Here is a 21,680-nt window from a genome sequence, read left to right on the forward strand (position 1 = left end):
CAGTCACCTAATGTTTTTCAGCATTGTTGGTGTATTCAAATTGGCTACAGACCTAGAGTATCTGACAGACCATTTTCAGAAGCAGGATTTTTGAAAGACCCTCTTACCCTGTCTTGGCAGAGTACAGTGGTCGCTTTCCTTGTGTCCTGCTTGTCCAGAAAGGACAGCATTGCATTTGTACTGTCAGCCATCAAGGCAAGGGCAGTTCTTTGCCCAGTAGGCCATTTTGTGCCAAAAAGACAAACTTCTAAATGGAAATGTCTTAGAAGCCCAACATTCTCTCAGGATCAATTGGTGCAGCCAGGAGCAATTGTGTCTCACGTCAACAGAATTTTAAGTTATTTAAATGCCATATTTTCTAGGTCTATGAAGTGTTTGAAGATTACCTATCTATCTGAAATATATCTATGTATACCTAGAAGATTTAACTAACATGACTACAGATATGATTATCATAGATGACTAATTATTAATCTATTTTTTAATTATCCATTACAATTTTAAATGAGTTACATAAACATAATACCTCAAACAAGAATAGAAATATATATATATATATATATACAGTATAACAAAATTAACTTCAAGTTTGTATCAATAAACTAAAATTTATACCAATGTAAAACATTTTAAACATAAACTAAAATCTATACCAATGTAAAACATTTTAAACAATTGTTCTTTAAAAGTAGGTTCATTAATCTACCCTTTTATCTTATCATCTCCATATCCTCCTATATATCTATATCATATCCCCTTTTCTTTTTTAGAAAGAGATCACATTTATAATCAACCTGTTTTAAATAAAAATACTGTTTTTTCTCTGTCCCACACCAGAGGGCTCTTCTGATTTGGGACACAAGAATCTCTTAACCATTTTTTTTTAAATCAATATGTCTGGGTTTAGAGGGGGGGTGAGCCATTTTCACCTCTAAAGCCAGCTTGGTTTATTTGGGAATTTGGGCGTAGCATCTCTTACTACTTCCTGTTGGAGGGGGGTGCTGTATCTTATGGGGACGCAAAGAAAATTTTAGGCCTATGGGGTAGTCTGTGAGGCTGTATTGTGTGAACCAGTTGCCTTGAAACCGCTCTGGATGTTGGATCATCTGGGCCATGGTGTCATCGGAGACCTTTTAGGGGGTCTTGGCTGGTGAAACCTGATGTATCTTAATCTGGAACACAGCCTCTGGCTTTCTGTGGAAACAAAAGCAGAACCTCTTTTCCAAAGCAACATATCTTTAAATCCAAATTTTGAAGTCAAGGTACCTTGAAAATATACATTTTGGCATAACTCAACAGCTTTTGTAATCAAATGTTTTTTTTAAGTTATGAATAACAAAGAGAACATAATCTAGATTCTCTGTGTGGTAGCCATCTTTACGTTGAGCCTATTGCTTTAAACTGCACCATTCTAAGACTGAAACAGCGCTGTGGCTGCTGGCTCTGCCCACTTTAGTTTTCCAACATGGCATTGTTACGTTTTCCACCAGCTCTGGGAGTCACCAAGTCTTAGAAATAGTGGGTCTAAGCTTTTATCCAAGCAGCGTGTAGCTCAGAAACCTTTTTTTTTTTTTAAATAATAGTAAAGACTAAATCTACCACATAGCTTAATGTGCTGCTGGCAGACGCCTCATTTCCGCCATACTGCCTCTCAAACCCAAATGCCAGGAACCCGCCAGTGTTCAAACCTGTGTTTTGCGGCATCTAGCTGCCTATATGAGACAAGAAGCAGGAACCTGTTTTGGGCTCTGTTTAGAATTGGTTATTAAATATTCTCAGTTTTGAGGTGGAAACTCGTGCCCCATATTGGGCACCATTTGTTGCTGGAGGACTTCTCTCCAGGTTCCCCAAGCCCCACAGTCCCACAATTCACTTATAAAATAATCACTCAGGTGCTTATATCACTTATAAACTGTATGGCCGTGGCAGGCATCTTGCTAACTGTACTTTTATCGTAAATTAACCCATTTTTATAAATCTATACCTTGCCATGTGGCTGGTGGCTTACCAAAGTCTTTACATGCTGCTTATCCTGGCAGTGGCTGCAGTGTCTCCCTCCTCAGCCTTCGGCTTCTCCGAATTCTCCTCTCTCCTTGTCCCACCTACTTCCTGCCTGACAACCTACTTCCTGCCTGGTCACTGGCCATCAGTGTTTTATTTATATAGAGCAATATCCACAACAACTTCTCTTTTATTTGTATTCAGCAATGTGAATAGAATAGTGAGTATGCTCAGAAGAAATGCATTGTCTTTGCTAGGAAAGGAGGCAACTTTTCTTTCAATCAGACTTAGCAATGTTAATATAATAGTGAGTAAGCTCCGATGAAACACATCGTTTTTGCTAGGGAAAAGAGTCTATTTCTCTTTCAACTGTGGCTGGCAAAGTGAATATAATAATGAGTATCTAAGAATATTGTCTTGGCTAGGAAAAGGGGCCACTTACCTTTCAATTGTATTGAGCAATGTGAATAGAATGGTGAGTATGTTCAGAAGAAATGTATTTTCTTTTCTAGAAAAATGGGCCACTTCTCCTTTATTTGTATTCAGTAATGTGAATAGAATAGTGAGTGTGCTTAGAAGAAATGCATTGTCTTTGCTAGTAAAATAGGTCATTTTCCTTCAACTGTATTTAGAAATGTGAATAGAATAGAGAGTATGCTCACAAGAAATGCATTGTCTTTGCTAGGAAAAGAGGCAACTTTTCTTTTGATTATATTTAGAAATGTTAATTGAGTAGTGAGTATGCTCTGTTGAAAACACATTGTCTTTGCTAGGAAAAGAGGCAACTTCTCTTTCAATTGTATTCAGCAATGTGAATAGAGTAATATGTATTATAGGAAGAAATGCATTGTTAATGCTAGCAAAAGAGGCCATTTCTTTTTCAACTGTAGTTAGCAAAGTGAATATAATAGTGAGTATGCTAAGAAGAAACATCTTGTCTTTGCTAGGAAAAAGGAGTAATTTCTCTTTCAACTTTATTATCAATGTGACTAGAATATTGAATATGCTTTGAGGAAACACATTTTCTTTTCTAGGTAAAGGCCACTCCTATTTGTATTGTCTCTGTTAGGCAGAGACCATTTCTCTTTCAGGTATATTTAGGAATATGAATACAATAGTGAGTATGTTTAGAAGAAACACATTGTCTTTGCTAGTAAAAGAGGCCATTTCTATTTCAATTGTATTTAGCAATGTGAATACAATTGTGATTACACTTAGAAGAAACACATTGTCTTTGTTAGTAAAAGAGGCAACATCTCTTTCAACTGCATTTAGCAATGTGAATAGAATAGTGAAGATGCTTACAAGAAATGCATGATCCTTGCTAGGAAAAGAGGCCACTGCTTTTTCAACTCTATTCATCAGTCTGAATAGAATTTGAGTAGGCTTAGAAGAAATTTATTGTGAATGAATAGAATAAATAAATAAAATGAATAAATAATTGATAGTGAATATGCTTAGAAAAAAATACATTGTCTTTGCTAGGGAAATAGCCCTGATCTCTTTCAACTATGTTTAGCAATGTGACATTTTGGATTAGTCCATTCTTTGCCAGAGAGACTACCTTGTATTGTAAATTTGTTATTACACCTGATAGGTTAGCTAGCCACACACCTCCAAACATGGCATTCAGAAATGTCTGGTGAGTGGTGGTGCAGATAGAGGAACTTCTGTAAATGCCTCTTGTCTGGTGATGGTAGGCTGCAGTTGCAGCTCCAGGTGCCCAAGTTCCTATCATCTGCTGTCTTTTGACTTAACAGGTATTTGAAGTATCATTTAAATTTTTCTTCTGAACATTTTGACCTGTACATGTTTCCTTTTTGCCATATAGAACCAAAGAGGATTTTTATTTCTTTTTTTGAAAGATTTATTTGTTTAATGTATGTGAGTGCTCTATTGGCATGTACACATTTGTGTCAGAAGAGGGCATGAAATCCCTATATAGATGGTTGTGAGCCACCATGTGGTTGCTGGCAATTAAACTTAGGACCTCTGGGAGAGCAGCCAGTTCTCTTAACTACTGAGCTATCACTCCAGCCCCTGGGGACTTTTTTCTTTAAGGAAATAAAAGTTGTAGGTAATTAAATGGAAGGGCTAGAAATCCCCATATTCCTGATGCATCTGTCTTTGAAGGTTTCTTTTATAGTAGTATCTTCTTTGTATAAGGAAAATAGAATAAGATTCTAATAGTTTTGTGCACATACAAATTGGTAATTTACTGATGTGTCTGTACAGGATTTTGTACACAACTCCCATAGTTCCAACCTACATCTTTTATTGGTACTTTGTATAACATACTGAATCTATATATTAGATTACTGGTGAGTTTCTTTTGATACAGTTGAGTATATTTTGGTGGCAAACTTGAGAGAACTGTGGTCATTTTATATTGACAACTTTAAAACTGACTTAGAGCTTGAGAGTCGGTTTTTTGTACCTTCTTGATCTCAGAGTTAGAAGCGCTGTGTATTAGGAAAAAAACCATATTCAACAGTGGCATCCTTTAGAAGACTTCCATGATTTTTCACATCCTCTCAATCTTATGGATTGACTCTAGGCACTCAATTTACCATGAGCTACACTCACAGCACTGTTTTTTTCATTTTTAATTGTTTATTGTATGTATCTATGGGCTATATTGTGACATTTCATTGCATATCTCCAGTGTATGATGACTAGCTTAGGATAATTGGCACTTTCAAAATCTCTTGACGAGCAATTTTGAAATAATTCATATTAGTTATTTTGTACAAGTTTTATGTGTCTATAACTACAGTAATTACCTTATAGTTTATTGGCATCTTGTCTCTGTTTAATTGTAAGCTTAAAAACATTATGAACAAGAATAAATGCAATATGACTTTCTCTCATAATTACTAATTACCATCTTTTAAATGTTTATACTAGATGTAAATTTCAAATCAATTTGTATAATTGAAGTAAACATTGAAAAATTGTTAGAAAATTATAAAATACTCTATCTTGCTAGTCCATTTTTAAAATAATAGATTCTCATATACAATACATCTCAAACACAGATTCCTTTCCCTCCACTCCCCTCATCACCCCTCTCTGCTCTGCATTCGTTCCCCCTCCATGTCCCAGCAGAAAAGAGAAGCCTTCCAAGAGAAAGCAACCAAACAACACAATACAAAATACAATAAGACAAGGCAAACACCCTCACATGAAGCTGCATAAGACAACCCAACAGGAAGAGAAAACTCCCAAGAGTAGACAAAAGAGTCAGAGACCCACTGGCTCCCACAGTCAGGAATCTCACAAAACCACAAAGCTAAGAGCCACAATATACATACAGAGGACCTGGTGAAGTCCCATACAGGGCCCCTGCTTCCCTCTTCAGTCTTTGTGAGCTCATAGGCAGTCTGCTTAGTTGATTCAGTGGGCTGTGTTCTGGTGACCTCCATACTTTCTGACTCCTATAGTCTTTCTGCCTGCTCCTCTTCAGGATTCCTGATGGAAATATCCAGGTTAAACTCTCTCCACATAATGTCTACTTGTGGGTTTTTGCACCTGCTCCCATCTGCTGATAGAGGAAGCATCTCTGATAACAAGTGGAAAAGACACTGATATAGTATATATATATATATATATATAATATAATATATATAATATATATAATATATTTTATATATATATATAATATATATATATATTATATATATAGTGAGTATAGTAGAATATCACTAGGAATCATTTCATTGATTTTTTTATAGCAGATGCATTTGGTTCTTCCTAGGTGCCTGTGTCACCTCATTGGACACCTGATTTTTGGTAAAGAAGTCAGAAATTTTTAAAAAGACAGTATCTTCAACAATGGTGCTGCTCAAACTGAATGTCTGCATGTAAATGAATGCAAATAGATCCATATTTATTACACTTCACAAAACTCAAGTCTAATGGATCAAAGACTTCAACATAAAACCAGATACACTGAACCTAATGGAAGAGAAAGTGGCAAATAGTCTTGAGTGCATTGACACAGGAGAAAACTTTCTAAACACAACAGCAATAGCATAGACACTAAGACCAACAATTAAAAAATGGGACCTCACAAAACTGAAAAGCTTCTGAAAGGCAAAGGACACTTTCAATTTGACAAAGCAGTTGCCTACAGAATGGCAAAGGATTTTTACCAACAGCCTCTGATAGAGAACTAATATCCAAAATATATAAATAACTCAAGAAACTAGATATCAACAAACCAAAGAATCCAATTTAAAACTGGTGTATAGATCTAATCAGAGAATTCTAAATACAAGAATCTCAAATTGCTGCGAAACACTTAAAGCCATCAGAGAAATGCAAGTCAAAACTACTTTGAGAGTCCTTCTTACACCTGTCAGAATAGCTAAGATCGATAGCACAAGTGACATTATGTTGGTGAAGTTGTGGAGAAAGGGCAACACCCCTTCATTTCTGGTGGGAATACAAACTTGTACAGCCAGCATAGAAATTAATATGGAAGTTCCTCAGAAAAGTGGGACTCAATATATCACAAGGCCAAGCTCTACTTTTCAAAAATGTACCCAAATGACTCTCCACCCTACCACAAGGACACTTGCTCAACTATGTTCATAGAGGCTTTATTCATAATAGCCAGAAACTGGAAACAATACAGATAACCTCCAACCAAAGAATGGATAAAGAAACTGTGATGTGTTTACAGAATGCAGCATTATTAAGCTGTTTGAAAAAAAAAATGACATCATGAAATTTGCAGGCAAATGGATGGAACTAGAAAAAAAATCATCTTGAATGAGGTAACCATGACCAAAGAAAATGATGATGTGTATTCAGTTATAAGTAGATATTAGCTGTAAAGTAAAGAATAACAATGATACAATTCACAGACACAGAGAGGCTAAGTAACAAGGAGGACTTAAGTGGGAAGCATGGATCTCCCTGTGAAGGGGAAATAGAATAGATATTTTGAGTGATCTGGGGTCAGGTTGGAGTAGAAATAGGAGGGAATCAGATGGGGAAGATAGAGGGAGAGAGTACTGGAAAGATGACTGGAATTGAGGGATTTTTGAGTCTGTGTGTAGAAACCTAATGCATGAAAACTTCATAGAATATATGACCTGAGTAAGGTCACCTAGTAATGAGGATACACAGTATCAGCTGGCCATCTCTTGTATTTGGGGAAGACTTTCAGTGGTAGAACTGGGTTGCATTGGGTTGAGTTGTTGGCTGAGGGGATCTTGTGGAGATCCAAACAACCCAGACTGATGCTATGATAGAAGTTTGCTCTTCCTAAAGTGTCAGCATGGCCCCATTGCTGAGGACAGCATCCATGTAGCTCACTGAATGAGAAGAGGTCAAGCTGGTGCCTATATGGAGCCTTCACACCTACATTCTTGTCTCTTTGGTTCAGGAAGGCACTCTGCAGGCTATTGAAAGAGCAACATGGACATCAACCCAGCCATAAAACCTTTGACCTACAATCTGCCCTGCATGTAAAATGTGCTGGGTCAATGATGGCACAGAACTTGTGGAGGTGTCCAACCGAGGTCTAATTTGACTTGAGGCTCACTCTGAGAGAGGGAGCCCATGCCTGATGCTGGAACTTACTATGCAAATCAGGCTAGTCTCAAAGCTTTAGAGATCAGCCTGTCTATTAGAGATCCCTTTTTAAAGCCATGCAATCTCATATACTTTCCTTAGACAGTTTCTGTAAAATTGGCATTTATTACATCAAGATAAAAATATTTTAAAAATGTACTTTATTTAATATGCAAATAAAGCCCATTGTGTGCTAATATATGAAACATTTTAATTAAAAGTAAAATTTCTAAAGTAAAAAATACTTTAAAATCTCATAATTGATGTTTCATAGAATTTCGTATGTACTTTCCTATCTAGTTGGTTTTGTGGGGTTTGTGTGTGTGTGTGTGTGTGTGTGTGTGTGTATTTCCCTCCTTTTGGTGTTGCAGGTATAAGATTATTTCCTGTGTTTTTATGGGTATACTTAACCTCCTTTGGTTGGAGCTTTACCTCTAAGGAACACCTTCTATAGATAGATATTAAATTTGATTCTAACACTGAATATCTTATTTCCTCCATCTATAGTGATTGAATGGAGCTTTCCTGGGTTTAGTACTCTGGGTTGGAATCTCTGATGTCTTAGACTCTGCCACACATGTGTCCAAGCCCTTCTGGCTTTTTTCACATCTCCATTGAGAAATCAGGTGTAATTCTAGTAGACCTGACTTTTATTTTTTGGTTTTGTATGTTTTGTGTTTTGATTATGATGTGGTGAGGAGTCTTTATTTTTTTGATTCAATTTATTTGCTGTATCCATTTCTTTTATCAAATCTTCAGTGCCTGAGATTCTTTCTTCCATGTCTTGTATTCTTTTGGTGATGCTTGTATCTATAGTTCCTGTCATCTTCATATAGCTGGTTTTAATACTGTTTTCTTTTGTTTCAGCTATTTTGGAATATCCAGGGCCTGCTGTGGTAGTGCAGACATATTGCCCTGACTGTTTCTGATTATGTTCTTACGCTGGCATTTTGGTATCTGAGTTTGGGTTGATTATAGGTGTTAAGTGCTGATTTCTGGGAGTATCTTTGTTGGGTGTGTATTATGTTCTTTGGTTTCGGTTTCCTGTCTACATTTTCAGAGAGTGTGATGGCTGTGTGTTGCCTGATTTACTGGCCTGCTTGGCTAGTGTGTTCACAGGGAAAATGCTTGCTGGTATTGGAGGCTGGAATGCCTCAATGATTTGTGGGAGGAAGGTAAAGAGGGGCTGGTCTCTGGAATCTACAGGAGATGTAGGCAGTGGGAAGGATAGTTTCAGCGAGTGATCTGTTGTATCACTAGGCACAGGACTGATGAGATTGGGTCTGGGGGAATAGAGCTCACCCTTGCCTCTTATTTGCTCTTCCTGCCAAATCTTCCAATCATTCCTGAGACCTAGGAGGGGATCAAGCTATATATGTTGCTTTAAGACTGAGCATCCTCCAGTCCCTTAGTCTCTCCACTTTGGCCCGTTATGTACCACCAGTTATGTACAATCACAATCTACTTCAATTAGAAGTATCTAAGATGAGGGATGCAAGGTCCATTGATCTATGTATATAATGATAAGTTGTTTTGAGTTAGTTTAATTCTATTTCCATTTAGCACATTTCCCTCTATCCAATGGGTGGTGACCCAGGTTCAAACCTGACAATAAAAAGACCCTTGTGTGCTTGCATCAGAAACTGGCTCCTTGGTGGTCTCTAGGGTTTCATGACATAGGTCCAACAATGGGTAGATGGTATGGCCTTGACTGATAGTGTAGGGGAAAGGGGCTGGCTAAAGAAACGCACCCTGACCCTGGAGCCCAGAACTAGAGAAAGATGGCTCAGATCATGGTAGAAAGAAACAGTTTGACTCAGTCAGAGCAGAGTCATTTCTGCCCCTGGTCAACTGACTCATGAAACCAGGCAATTACAAAGCTGGACAGTAGAACCCTGGGCCCCAGGTCAACCCCTGTTTGACTCCACCCCAAGACATCCTATATAAACCTGCCTGGTCAGTTTAAAAAAGGGCTGTTCTCTCCAGCCTGGTAGAGGCAGCTACTCTCCTGGACTCCTCCTCCCCAAATTAATCTCTTTTTCAAAAGAGTTTTGGGTGTGAAGATCTTCATTCAGTGGCATAGAGAAGATCCTTGCTAAGACGTCCCTCAGTGAACAAAACAAGGGAGAGCTGAAAGAGCAGAGCAAGGAGGAACTGAACAGAAGATCTTTGCCAAGATGTCCCTCAGTGAACAGAACAAGGGAAAGCTAAAAAGTAACACCTTTCTCTGGAGCCAGAGGATATTGCTACATTTCTGCAGGTATTTCCCTTTTTGCAGAGTAAAGCAAAAGAAGCAACATCTTAGGCTGGAGAAGCAGAGCTCTGCTAGGAAGAGCTATTATGTGGGGGCTGAACAAAGCTCAGCTGTAGTGGCTCTCCAGAAGAGGAGCAGGATTGCTATATCCTGCAGGGAGACCATCCCCCATCACACCAGGTTTACCTTGACTTTCTCGAACAGTCAGGATACCCTTCCCTGCTGAAGCAGTTCTAGGCCTGACTTTCCCAAGAAGTCAGAAAAATTTCCCTTCCAGAGTTGGGCTGCTGCTTTGCAGTTCTAGCCATCAGAGCTATGCTAAACAGCTCCAGGTATCTGGGATACCATCAGGGTAGAGATGTTGTTCTGAGCAGCTCAAGGTGTCCAGGATACCTCGCCCTCCAGGGATGAACTGTCTCCTTGCAGTTCCAGCCATCAGAACTGTGCTAAACAGCTCCAGGTGTCTGGGACACCTTGAGGGCAGAGCTGTTGTTCTGAGCAGCTCAAGGTGTCTGGGATGCCTTGCCCTCCATGGCTGAACTGTCTCCTTGAATCTTCAGCCATCAGAGCTGCCCTAAGCAGCTCAAGGTGTTGTCTGACCCCCAGGTATTCAGGACACCTTTCCCCAGAGTTGTTGCAACAAATTTACTTACATTGTTGGTGCTGAAACCCGGGACCAAACCCACAGTTACCACCAATTTACTTACAGATAGAACTGTTGTTTCCTAGATGTTCAATCTGAGAGAAGTTGTGAGCAATTCTTGGTGTGCTCTCATACAAATAGCTAGTCTCTGGAGCCATAAAGCCTGTTTCAACTTTTCAAAATTTTTTTTTGAGATTCTAACTACATCATATGCACAGTCTCTTTCCTGCCTCCAAGCCCTACCTTGACCTCTCATTTTTTTTTCTAATTCCTGGCCTCACTTTGATTTTAAAATAGTTAAAACAGTAACAACAGTTACTCTTTGAATGTGATCTGTATTTGACTGCAGGACTTCCCAGCTAAGAAGCAAATTGTTAGCTGCACTGAACATTGTGTGTGTAATGGAATATATACACAATGGATCCTGTGTCTTGGAAGAGGAACTGGATGTACTTTGGGAAACTGGAAGAATTTCTACTAAAATACAACCTTTCCAGTCTATGTCACTTTCTGTTGGGGTGGAAGGGCAGGGCTAGAAGGGCCTGTGCTGTCTGAGTTATTTGATCTCTCCTTGCTGAGTTAGGGAACTGCTAATATCCTGAGGCCCAGCTGGATGGCCCTAAGTAATGAGGTACTCTAGGAGTAATGGGATGCTTAGCCATCAGGAGTGACAATGGGAGGTAGCTTACAGGTTCTGTCCAGTATCTCTTCTGGCTCTGCTGTAGGAAGCAGTGAGGGAGAACACAAGCCATGTTATAGTGAGTTTTGGGGTCAGTAGCCCTAGACCAGGATCAGTAAGTCTCCTGACTGTCAGAGCTGCTAGAACTGTGAAAGGCCATGAGCCAGACTGTGGTTCTGTCAATCCATGTAGGGACCTGGACAGTGGTCTTTGGACTCTGAGCTTCCCTGAGTATATATTTCCTTTGGAGTGGAGGCTCTGTAGGCCTGGTTATGGGAGACTGCATTTCTTGTAATAATGCTGGAGTGTGCACACAGGCATTGATTTTGGTGTGTGGTAGGAAGACAGATTGGAAACTGAAGGCCTGATTTCTATAAGTTCTGAACATTGCTTTCCACTTTCTTGATTGCCTTATCAATAAATGTTAAAGACAGTTTAGAAACAGGTAGAAAAAGGTATGGGGATCATCCTTCAGACACACATGATTAGAATGATTTTAACTTTTTTTTTTTTATCATCAATCACCATGGTGTATGTAATTAAGGTAAGTTCAGTTCCAGGGGACAAAAAGAGTTTCTGAGCTGTAGTAGTTTTTCAAGTGTGCATGGTGGATAGGACAGATTCCACACCATGTACCATAATTTATGTGGCAGGAAATGGACTTTAAATTGTTCTTCTACATTGTTCTTGTACATTTGTTTTCTACAGGACATAAATGGAAATGGATTTGCCTGAAACTAGAAGGAGATATGAGAGTTTGCAGAGCCATACCAAGAGATCACCTCCATTTGCAGAGTGCTCTAGAGTATGGGAGTTCTCTGGAAGAAATATCAGTATCTAAATGGTCAGAAACATAACAGTTTAAGGGTCACTTTGATTTAATTTCATGGGAGTGTAGCACGAATCTTAAAAGGTCTTAATAAAATCAAACCTGATGCCAGTTATTGGGGTGAATGCTGGAAGATCAGAGAAGCTGAACAAGCCACAGCTACCTCACCTTGCCAATTCCTCAGCTGATCCTGTTTCCTCAGACTGGATGGCTCTCAGCTGAACTGTGGTGCTCAAAAACCTAAAAGCGTAACCAGCTCTAGTTCCTGGTCCTCATGTCTTAAATATCTTTCTGCTTTCTGCCATTACTTCCTGGGACTAAAGGCATGAGTTACCATGCCTGGCTGTTTTCAGTGTGGCTTTGAACCCACAGAAATCCAGATGGATCTCTGCCTCTGGAATGTTAGGATTAGAGGAGTGTGCTACCACTGCCTAACCTCCATGTTTAATATTATGGCTGTTTTGTTCTCTGACCCTCAGAAAAGTTTATTGGGGTGCACAATATGTCAACCACATGGGAGTTGTGAAGTCTGTGTTTATTTAATTTCTATATACATAGAGTCATAGATAGCTGGGTAATATTGGGCAAGATCACACTTTTCCTGGCAGTTTCATTAGGTCATTTGATTAAAAGTTGACAATATTTTTGTACTTTTGTTCTTGTCTTTTTCTCTCCATCTTCTTTATTCTATCATAAACATTTTACACACCCTTGATTATTGTAGCTTTAGGGTAAGTATAGAAGTAACATTGTGTCAATGTGTTTATTATTTTTTAATAATTCTTTTGAGCATTCTGAGTGTTTCCACTTTGCATGTAGCTTTGAAATCTTCTTTCCTGTCAGAAATTGTTAGGATTTTTATTTTGATTGTATTCAATAAATTGGCCATGTGCAACATATTAATATTGATGCCCCGTGCTCCGAAAGATCATTTTTTATTTTATTTGTTCAAGCTTTTTGTTGTTGTTGGGGGTGTTTCTGTTGTTGTTAATCTGTAAAAGACTTTTAGTGTATTGGATTTAAAAAGTACTATGAGACTTGGCAAGTGGTTCAGCACATATTCTTCTTGGCAAAGACTTGAGTTCAGATACCAACACCCAAGTCATGGGGCTCATAACCTCGTGCCACTCCAGACCAATGGGATCTGACATTCTCTTCTCTGGTATGTCATATGTACACACATGGAAGACATTCTTTCTCACACACAAACATTCACATAAAAATGGGTATAAATTTGTTTTCAAAAGTGCTTGTGATTTATAAAACAATTCGAGCAAAAATAAATTGCTTTAAATGTATAATACAAATCATACACTGTTTCTTTAAAATATTTTATCTTGCATTTGTTTTTAAAAGTTGGGTGCCCCACTGCACTCCATGCAAAGCAACCACAACATATTCGAAGAGGACCTAGTACAGACCAATTCAGGTTCTGAGTCAGTCTCTGAGAACCCCTATGAACCCAATTTCATTGATTTTATGGGGCTTGTTTCCTTGATGTCCTTGACCTTCTGGCTCCTACAAGCTCCACCATCTGACTCTTCCTCAGAGTCACAGAGCTCAGCTAATGTTTGGTTGTGGATTGCTGTATCAGCTCCCAGAGGAAGCCTCACTAATTCAATTGGACTAGGAACCCACCTATGAGCATTGCAGAATGTTGTTAAAATAATTTCATTGACTTTCTTTTTTGGTAGTTTTGGTTATTTCCACCTTAGTTCTCTGAGCCTTTCAGTTTCCAATTCCTGACCATTCAGGCAGTGTTAGTATAGGCTTTCTCTAGTGACATGGGCCTCAAGTTAGACCAGTTCTTAAGTTCTTAAGCAGAGTACTAAGGTCAGATCTACCTCAGGTAAATGTCACATGTCTCTATCTGGGCAGGTCAGATCTACCTCAGACAAATGACAACTCCAAAATAAAATAATGATTCTTTCTCTCTAAGCTCTTTCTATGTCAACAGTATCTTGTCAAAAAGAAGGTCCCCAGCCACAGCACGGATGGACAGCTGCAGAACGAGGGGACAGCAGAACGTCATTCCAGGATCTCCACCATCATCCCAGGACTTCACAAGATACCCCTCATCCCCCCCCCCAAGAGCCAACCAATGCCCACTATTCAGCTGGAAGCAGTCTTTGAGAGAAACGTCACCCCCATACTCAGTCAACCACAATTTTTTTCTTTTTTAAAAAGGAAAGAGTCAGGGATGAAGTGTTCACAACACGCCCCCATGGTCAGGCCTATTTGCGTGTGCCAGGTGGACACTTCTGCCTAACCAGTTCCAGGTCAGGATAGCCATTTCTGGGTCAGGGCGTCTCACGTGACCAGGATCTGTGATGTTTCATGGTGACATAAGTGCGCAACGTGGCCATGTGATCTACGCACATGCTTGGAGTAGTGATGTGACCTGGGCACGCCCAGCCTTTAAAAAATGAGTGCCATGTTCCCGGTTACTCCTTCTCCACACATGTGTCTCTCCCACAGGCCTGCGCACTCTCTGTCCCTTTATCTCTAATAAAACTCTTATTAGCGGATACTGTCGTGTTTCGTGACATTTCCTTGCAGGGTAAGAACACAACGTAGCCAAATAACTACCTGGTCAAGTTAGACCAGTTCTTGGTTGGTCACTCACACAAGTGCTGAGCAAGGATTGACCCAGCATACCTTGGCTGTATGACAGGTGTAGGTACTGATAGTAAATGTTCACACAACATGCCCACTTTTTTTAATGTTTATATTATAGGTTGGTGAACCTGGAATATAGGTTTTTGTACATGCCAAGCATGTACTGTTGTACTGAGCTTCACCAACATCTTCACTTTTAAACTTTGGCAGGGGTGTAATTTTTTTTTCTCCTTGGAAAGCTTATATTCATGACATTAATATGTGTCATTAGATTGCAGGTGTATGACAGTCTTCCTATCTTTTGTATGTTTTGAGTTTTTTAATAAGTATGAATATTCTCCCTCTATGCATAGATATGTACCACATGTGTGCCTGGTGCTCCCAGTAGTCAGAAGAGGGTCTCAGAACCCCTGAACTTGGAGTCATGGAGAGTTGTGAGCTTTATAATTGTCAATATAACCCATCTCCGCTACAAGATCAGCAAGTGTTCTTAACTGCAGAGTCATCTCTCCTGCCCTGTTTTTTAAAATCTACATTAACAATGCTTACATTTTCATCTGTGCATGTCTAATAGGTTAAACATGCATTCCTGTTTAGTAAGATCTTATTAATCGTAGTTTAAACTGTGGCACTTCAGGTTTCTGGGAGCTGAATACAGAAATGAAATGAATGCATATCTCTTTGTAGGAACTTCAGTGAGACATTTTTATTGTTTCTTAGGCTATTTTTTTTGAGGGAGGGAAGGAGGCAGGGTCCAAATGTGTATATCTGGCTATCCTGACTTCATTTCATAGAGCAGGTTGGTCTCCAACTGAATGAGTTTCACCTATCTTTGCCTCCTGAGTGCTCGGATTAAAGGCATTTAATCATATTTTTTTCCATTTATTTTATTTTACAATACCATTCAGTTCTACATATCAGCCACGGATTCCCTTGTTCTCCCCCCTCCTGCCTCTCTCCCCTTTCCCCCAGTCTACCGCCATTCCCACCTCCTCCAGGGCAAAGCCTCCCCCGAGGACTATCGACCTGTTAGACTCAGTCCAGGCAGATCCAGTCCCCTCCTCCCAGAATGAGACAAGCATCCCTGCATAAACCCCAGGTTTCAAACAACCAACTCATGCAATGAGCACAGGACCCAGTACCACTGCCTAGATGCCTCCCAAACAGATCAAGCCAATCAACTGTCTCACCTATTCAGAGGGCCTGATCCAGTTGGGGACCCCTCAGCCTTTGGTTCATAGTTCATGTGTTTCCATTCGTTTGGCTATTTGTCCCTGTTTTATCCAACCTTGGTTTCAACAATTCTCATTCATATAAACCCTCCTCTTCTCGCTAATTAGACTTTCGGAGCTCCACCCAGGGCCTACCATGGATCTCTGCATCCAGATCCCTCAGTCCTTGGCTGGGATTTCTGGCATGACTATTAGGGTGTTTGGCCATCCCATCAACAGAGTACGTAAGTTCCAGCTGTCTCTCAACCATTGCTAGCAGTCTATTGTGGAGGTATCTTTGTGGATTCCTGTGGGCCTCTCTAGCACTTTGTTTCTTCCTTTTCTCAAGTGGTCTTCGTTTACCATGGTCTCATAGTCCTTGTTCTCCCTCTCTGTTCTTGATCCAGCTGGGATCTCCCACTCCCACATGCTCTCTTTCCCTTGACCCTCGCCCTTCATTACTCCCATACATGTCCAGGTTCTTCATGTAGATCTCAGCCATTTCTCCATCATTGGGTGATCCTCGTGTCTTTCTTGGGTTCCTGTTTTCCAGGTAGCCTCACTGGTGATGTGAGTAGCAGTTCAGTCCTCCTTTTTCCACCTCTAGTATCCTGATATGAGTGAGTACATACCATGTTTGGCTTTCTGAGTCTGGGTTACCTCACTCAGGATGATTTTATTCTAGATCCACCCATTTGCCTGCAAGCCTCAGGATGTTATTATTTTTCTCTGCTGAGTAGTATTCTATTGTTTATATGTACCACATTTTATTTATCCATTCTTCAGTTGAAGGGCATCTAGGTTGTTTCCAAGTTCTGGCAAACAATGTTGATATGAACATAGCTGAGCAAGTGCCCTTGTGGTATGATTGAGCATTCCTTGGGTATATGCCTAAGAGTGGTATAGCTAGATCTTGGGGGAGATTGATTCCCAATTTTCTAAGAAAGTGCTATATTGATTTCCAAAGTGGTTGTACAAGCTTGCATTTCCACCAGCAGTGGAGGAGAGTTCCTTTAGTTCCCCATCCTCTCCAGCATAAAGTGTCTTCATTGTTTTTTATCTTGGCCATTCTGACAGGCGTAAGTTGGTATCTCAGAGTTGTTTTGATTTGTATTTCCCTGATGATTAGGGATGTTGAGCAATTCCTTAAATGTCTTTCAGCCATTTGAGTTTCCTCTGTTGAGAATCTCCGTTAGTTCTATAGCCCATTTCTTAATTGGACTGTTGGGCATTTTGATGTCTAATTTCTTGAGTTCCTTATATATTCTGGATATCAGTCCTCTGTCAGATGTGGGGTTGGTGAACAACTTTTCCCATTCTGTAGGCTGTCACTTTGCCTTGTTGACTGTATCCTTTGCTCTACAAAAGCTTCTCAGTTTCAAGAGGTCCCATTGATTGATTGTTTCTCTCAGTGCCTGTGCTACTGGTGTTATATTTAGGAAGTGATCTCCTATGCCAATGCATTCAAGACTACTTTCTATTTTCTCTTCTAGCAGATTCAGATTAGCTGGATTTATGTTGAGGTCTTTGATCCACTTGGACCTAATATTTGTGCACGGTGACAGATATGGATCTATTTGCAGCCTTCTACACATTGATATCCAGTTATGCCAGCACCATTTGTTTTCGTTTTTCCATTGTACATTTTTGGCTTCTTTGTCAAAAATTATATGTTCATAGGTGTGCCAATTAATGTCAGGGTCTTCAATTCGATTCTATTGGTCCACATGTTGGTTTTTATGCCAATACCAAGCTATTTTTATTACTGTAGTTCTATAATAGAGCTTGAAGTCAGGGATCGTGATGCCTCCAGAGGTTGTTTTATTGTACAGGATTCTTTTGGCTATCCTGTTTTTTTTTTCTTACGAAGCTGAGAATTATTCTTTTCAAGTATGTGAAGTATTGTGTTGGTATATTGATGGGGATTGCATTGAATCTGGAGATTGCTTTTGGTAAAATTGCCATTTTTACTATGTTGGTCCTGTCTATCCATGAGCATGGGAGATCTTTCCATTTTCTGATATCTTCTTCAATTTCTTTATTCAGGGACTGAAAGTTCTTGTCATATAGGTCCTTCACTTGCTTGGTTAGTATTACCCCAAGGTATTTTATGTCATTTGTGGCTATTGTAAAGGGTGATGTATCTCTGATTGCCTTCTCAGCTTCTTTGTTCATTGTATATGGGAGGGCTACTGATTTTTTTGAGTTGATTTTGTATCCTGCTATGTTGCTGAAGGTGTTTATAAGCTTTATCCGTTCCTTGGTGCAATCTTTGGGGTCACTCAAGTATACTATCATGTCACCTGCAAATAGGGAAAACTTGACTTCTTCCTTTCCAATTTGTATCCCCTTAATCTTCTTATGTTGTCTTATTGCTCTGGATAGAACTTCAAGTACTATATTGAATAAGTATCGGGAGAGCAGACACCCTTGCCTTGTTCCTGATTTTAGTGGAAATGCTTTGAGTTTCTCTCCCTTTAATTTGATGTTGGCTGTTGGCTTGCTGTAAATTGCCTTTATTATGTTTAGGTGTGTTCCCTGTATTCCTGATCGCTCCAAGACTTTTATCATGAAGGGGTGTTGGATTTTGTCAAATATCTTTTCTGCATCTAGTGAGATGATCATGTGGTTTTTTTCTTTGAGTTTGTTTATATGGTGTATTACATTGATGGACTTTCATATGTTGAACCACCCTTGCATCCCTGGGGTGAAGCCTACTTGATCATGGTGGATAATTGTTTTGATGTGTTCTTGGAGTCTGTTTGCCAGTATTTTATTGAGTATTTTTGCATCAATGTTCATGAGGGAGATAGGTCTCTAGTACTCTTTCTTTGTTGTATCCTTGTTTGGTTTAGGAATCAGGGTAATTGTAGCCTCATAGAAGGAGTTTGGTAATGTTCCTTCTGTTTCTATTGTGTGGAACAATTTAGAGAGTATTGGTATTAACTCTTCTTTGACGATCTGGTAGAATTCTGTGCTGAAAACATCTGGTCCTGGGCTTTTTTTTGGTTGGGAGACTTTCAATAACTGTTTCTATTTCCTTAGGGGTTATTGGGATATTTAAATAGTTTATCTGGTCTTGATGTAACTTAGTTATGTGGTACCTATCCAGAAAATTGTCCATTTCTTTTAGGTTTTCCAGTTTTGTGGAGTAGAGGTTTTTGAAATATGACCTGATAATTCTCTGTTGTTATGTCCCCCTTTTCATTTCTGATTTTGTTAATTGGATGCTCTCTCTCTGTGTTTTGATTAGTTTGGATAAGGGCTTGTCTATCTTGTTGATTTTCTCAAAGAACAAACTTTTTGTTTCAATAATTTTTTGTATTGTTCTCTTAGTTTCTATTTTATTGATTTCACATCTCACTTTGATAATTTCCTGGCATCTATTCTTCCTGAGAGACTTTGCTTCTTCTTGTTCTAGAGCTTTCAGGTGTGCTGTTCACTCACTAGTGTGAGATTTCTCCAACTTCTTTATGTGGGCATTTAGTGCTATGAATTTTCCTCTTAGCACTGCTTTAATAGTCCCATATAACTTTGGGTAAGTGGTGTCTTCATTTTCGTTGATCTCTAGGAAGTCTTTAATTTCTTTCTTTATATCTTCCTTAACCCATTGGTGATTCAGTTGAGCATTATTCAGTTTCCATGATATTGTAGGTTTTCTGTAGGTTTTGTTGTTGTTTAAATCTAACTTTAAACCATGGTAGTCTGATAGAACACAGGAGGTTATTCCAATTGTTTTCTGTCTGTTGAGATTTGCTTTGTGGCCAAGTATGTGGTCAATTTTAGAGAAAGTTCCATGTGATGCTGAGAAGAAGGTATATTCTTTTTTGTTAGAATGGAATGTTCTATAGATATCTATTATGTTCATTTGGGTCATGACAGCAGTTAAGTCCTTTATTTCTCTGTTAAGTTTCGATTTGGGGGAATCTATCCAGTGGTGAAAGTGGGGTGTTGAGATCTCCCACTATTAATGTGTGGGGTTTTATATGTGGTTTAAGCTTTAGTAATGTTTCTTTTAGATATGTGGGTGCCCTTGTGTTTGGGGCATAAATGTTCAGAATTGAGACTTCATCTTGGTGAATCTTTCCTGTGATGAGTATGTAATGCCCTTCTTGATCTCTTTTGATTGATTTTAGTTTGAAGTCTATTTTGCTGGATATCAGGATGGCTACACCCGCTTATTACTTAAGAACGTTTGATTGGAAAGTCTTTTCCCAGATTTTATTCTTAGGTAGTGTCTGTCTTTGAATTTGAAGTGTGTTTCTTGTATGCAGCAGAAAGATGGGTCCTGCTTTCATATCCATTCTGTAAGCCTATATCTTTTTATAGGTGAATTAAGTCCATTGATATTAAGGGATATTAATGACCAGTGATTGTTCATCCCTGTTATTTTTGGTGGAAGTATGTGTGTACTTCTCTTCTTTGGGATTTACTGCTGTGGCTTTATCTATTGCCTGTGTTTTTGAGGGTGTATCTGACTTCCTTAGGTTGGAATTTTCCTTCTAGTGCTTTCTGTAGGGCTGGGTTTGTGGACAAGTATTGTTTAAATCTGGCTTTGTCTTGGAATGTCTTGTTCATTCTGTCTATGATGACTGAAATTTTGCTGGATATATTAGTCTGGGCTGACATCCATGGTCTTTTAGTGTCTACATTACATCTGTCCAGGTCCTTCTGGCTTTCAAAGTCTCATTGAGAAATCGGGTGTTATTCTGATAGGATTTGCCTTTATAGGTCACTTGGCCTTTTTCCTTTGCTGCTCTTAATATTCTGTCTTTATTCTGTACATTTAGTTGTTTAATTATTTTGTGGCGAGGGAACATTTTTGGGGGGTGTTGTCTGTTTGGTGTTCTATATGCTTCTTGTATCTTCATAGGCATTTCCTTCTTTAAGTTGGGAAAGTTTTCTTCTATGATCTTGTTGAATATATTTTCTGTGCCTTTGAGTTGGTATTCTTCTCCTTCTTCTATCCCTATTATTGGTAGGTTTGGTCTTTTCATGGTGTCCCTAATTTCTTGGACATTTTGGTTCATGACTTTGTTGGCTTTCATGTTTTCTTTGACTGATGAATCTATTTCTTCCACTGTATCTTTAATGCCTCTCTTCCATCTCTTGCATTCTTTTGGTTATACTTGCATCTGAAGTTCCCGATCATTTAATCAGATTTTCTATTTCCAGCATTCCCTCTGTTTGTGTCTTCTTCATTTTTTCTATTTCCCTTTTCAGGTCTTGGACTGTTTCCTTTATTTGTTTCATTGCTTTTTCATGATTTTCTTTCAGTACTTTATTGTTTTCTTCCAGGACTTTATTGTTTTCTTCCAGGACTTTATTGTGTTCCTCCAGGACTTTATTGTTTTCTTCTAATTTGTTTGCCCTATCTTTTAATTGTTTATAGTGTTCTTCCCATTTTTTTGGTCTTTTCCTCTACACAAGTCTCTACCTTCTTCATCATGTTATTCATAAGGCTGTTTTCTTCTGCTTCTTCCAATTTTTGATGTTCAGGTGTAGATGTTGGAGGCAGGCTAGGTTCTGGTGATGCTGTCTGTATTACTCTTCATTTTGTTGTATGTACTTCTGCCTTGACATCTGCCCATCTCCTTGTGGTTCATTCTTGGTCTTATCAGCGCACTTGGTTCAGACAGAGCTGACATATTCAGGAAGTCTCTCTCTCTTGTCCAGATGGGAGCTCTCTTGTCCAAATGGGAACTCCGGGGCAAGATGGGAGCTCTTATCTAGACAGGAAGTCTGGGGCAGGATGGGAGCTCTTGTCCAGACAGGAAGTTCAGGGCAGGATGGATGCTCTTGTCCAGAAGGGAAGTCCAGGGCAGGATGGGAGCTCTTGTCCAGAAGGGAAGTCCGGGGCA

The 21,680-nt window shown here is 39.3% G+C and overlaps 1 protein-coding gene across 1 annotated transcript in view; it reads left to right on the forward strand.

Annotated features, from left to right (window-relative positions):
* Positions 1-12,125, forward strand: part of LOC114710602 (zinc finger protein 120-like) — a 36,326-nt gene extending 24,201 nt beyond the window's left edge. Inside the window, exons 5-6 of the transcript XR_005091658.1 lie at positions 5,759-6,782; positions 11,869-12,125. The gene's annotated coding sequence lies outside the window, so the exon portion shown is untranslated. The remainder of the gene's footprint in view (positions 1-5,758; positions 6,783-11,868) is intronic.
* The last annotated feature ends 9,555 nt before the right edge of the window (positions 12,126-21,680 follow it).

This window comes from Peromyscus leucopus, chromosome 5, assembly GCF_004664715.2.
Source record: "Peromyscus leucopus breed LL Stock chromosome 5, UCI_PerLeu_2.1, whole genome shotgun sequence".
NCBI classification, from domain to species: domain Eukaryota; kingdom Metazoa; phylum Chordata; class Mammalia; order Rodentia; family Cricetidae; genus Peromyscus; species Peromyscus leucopus.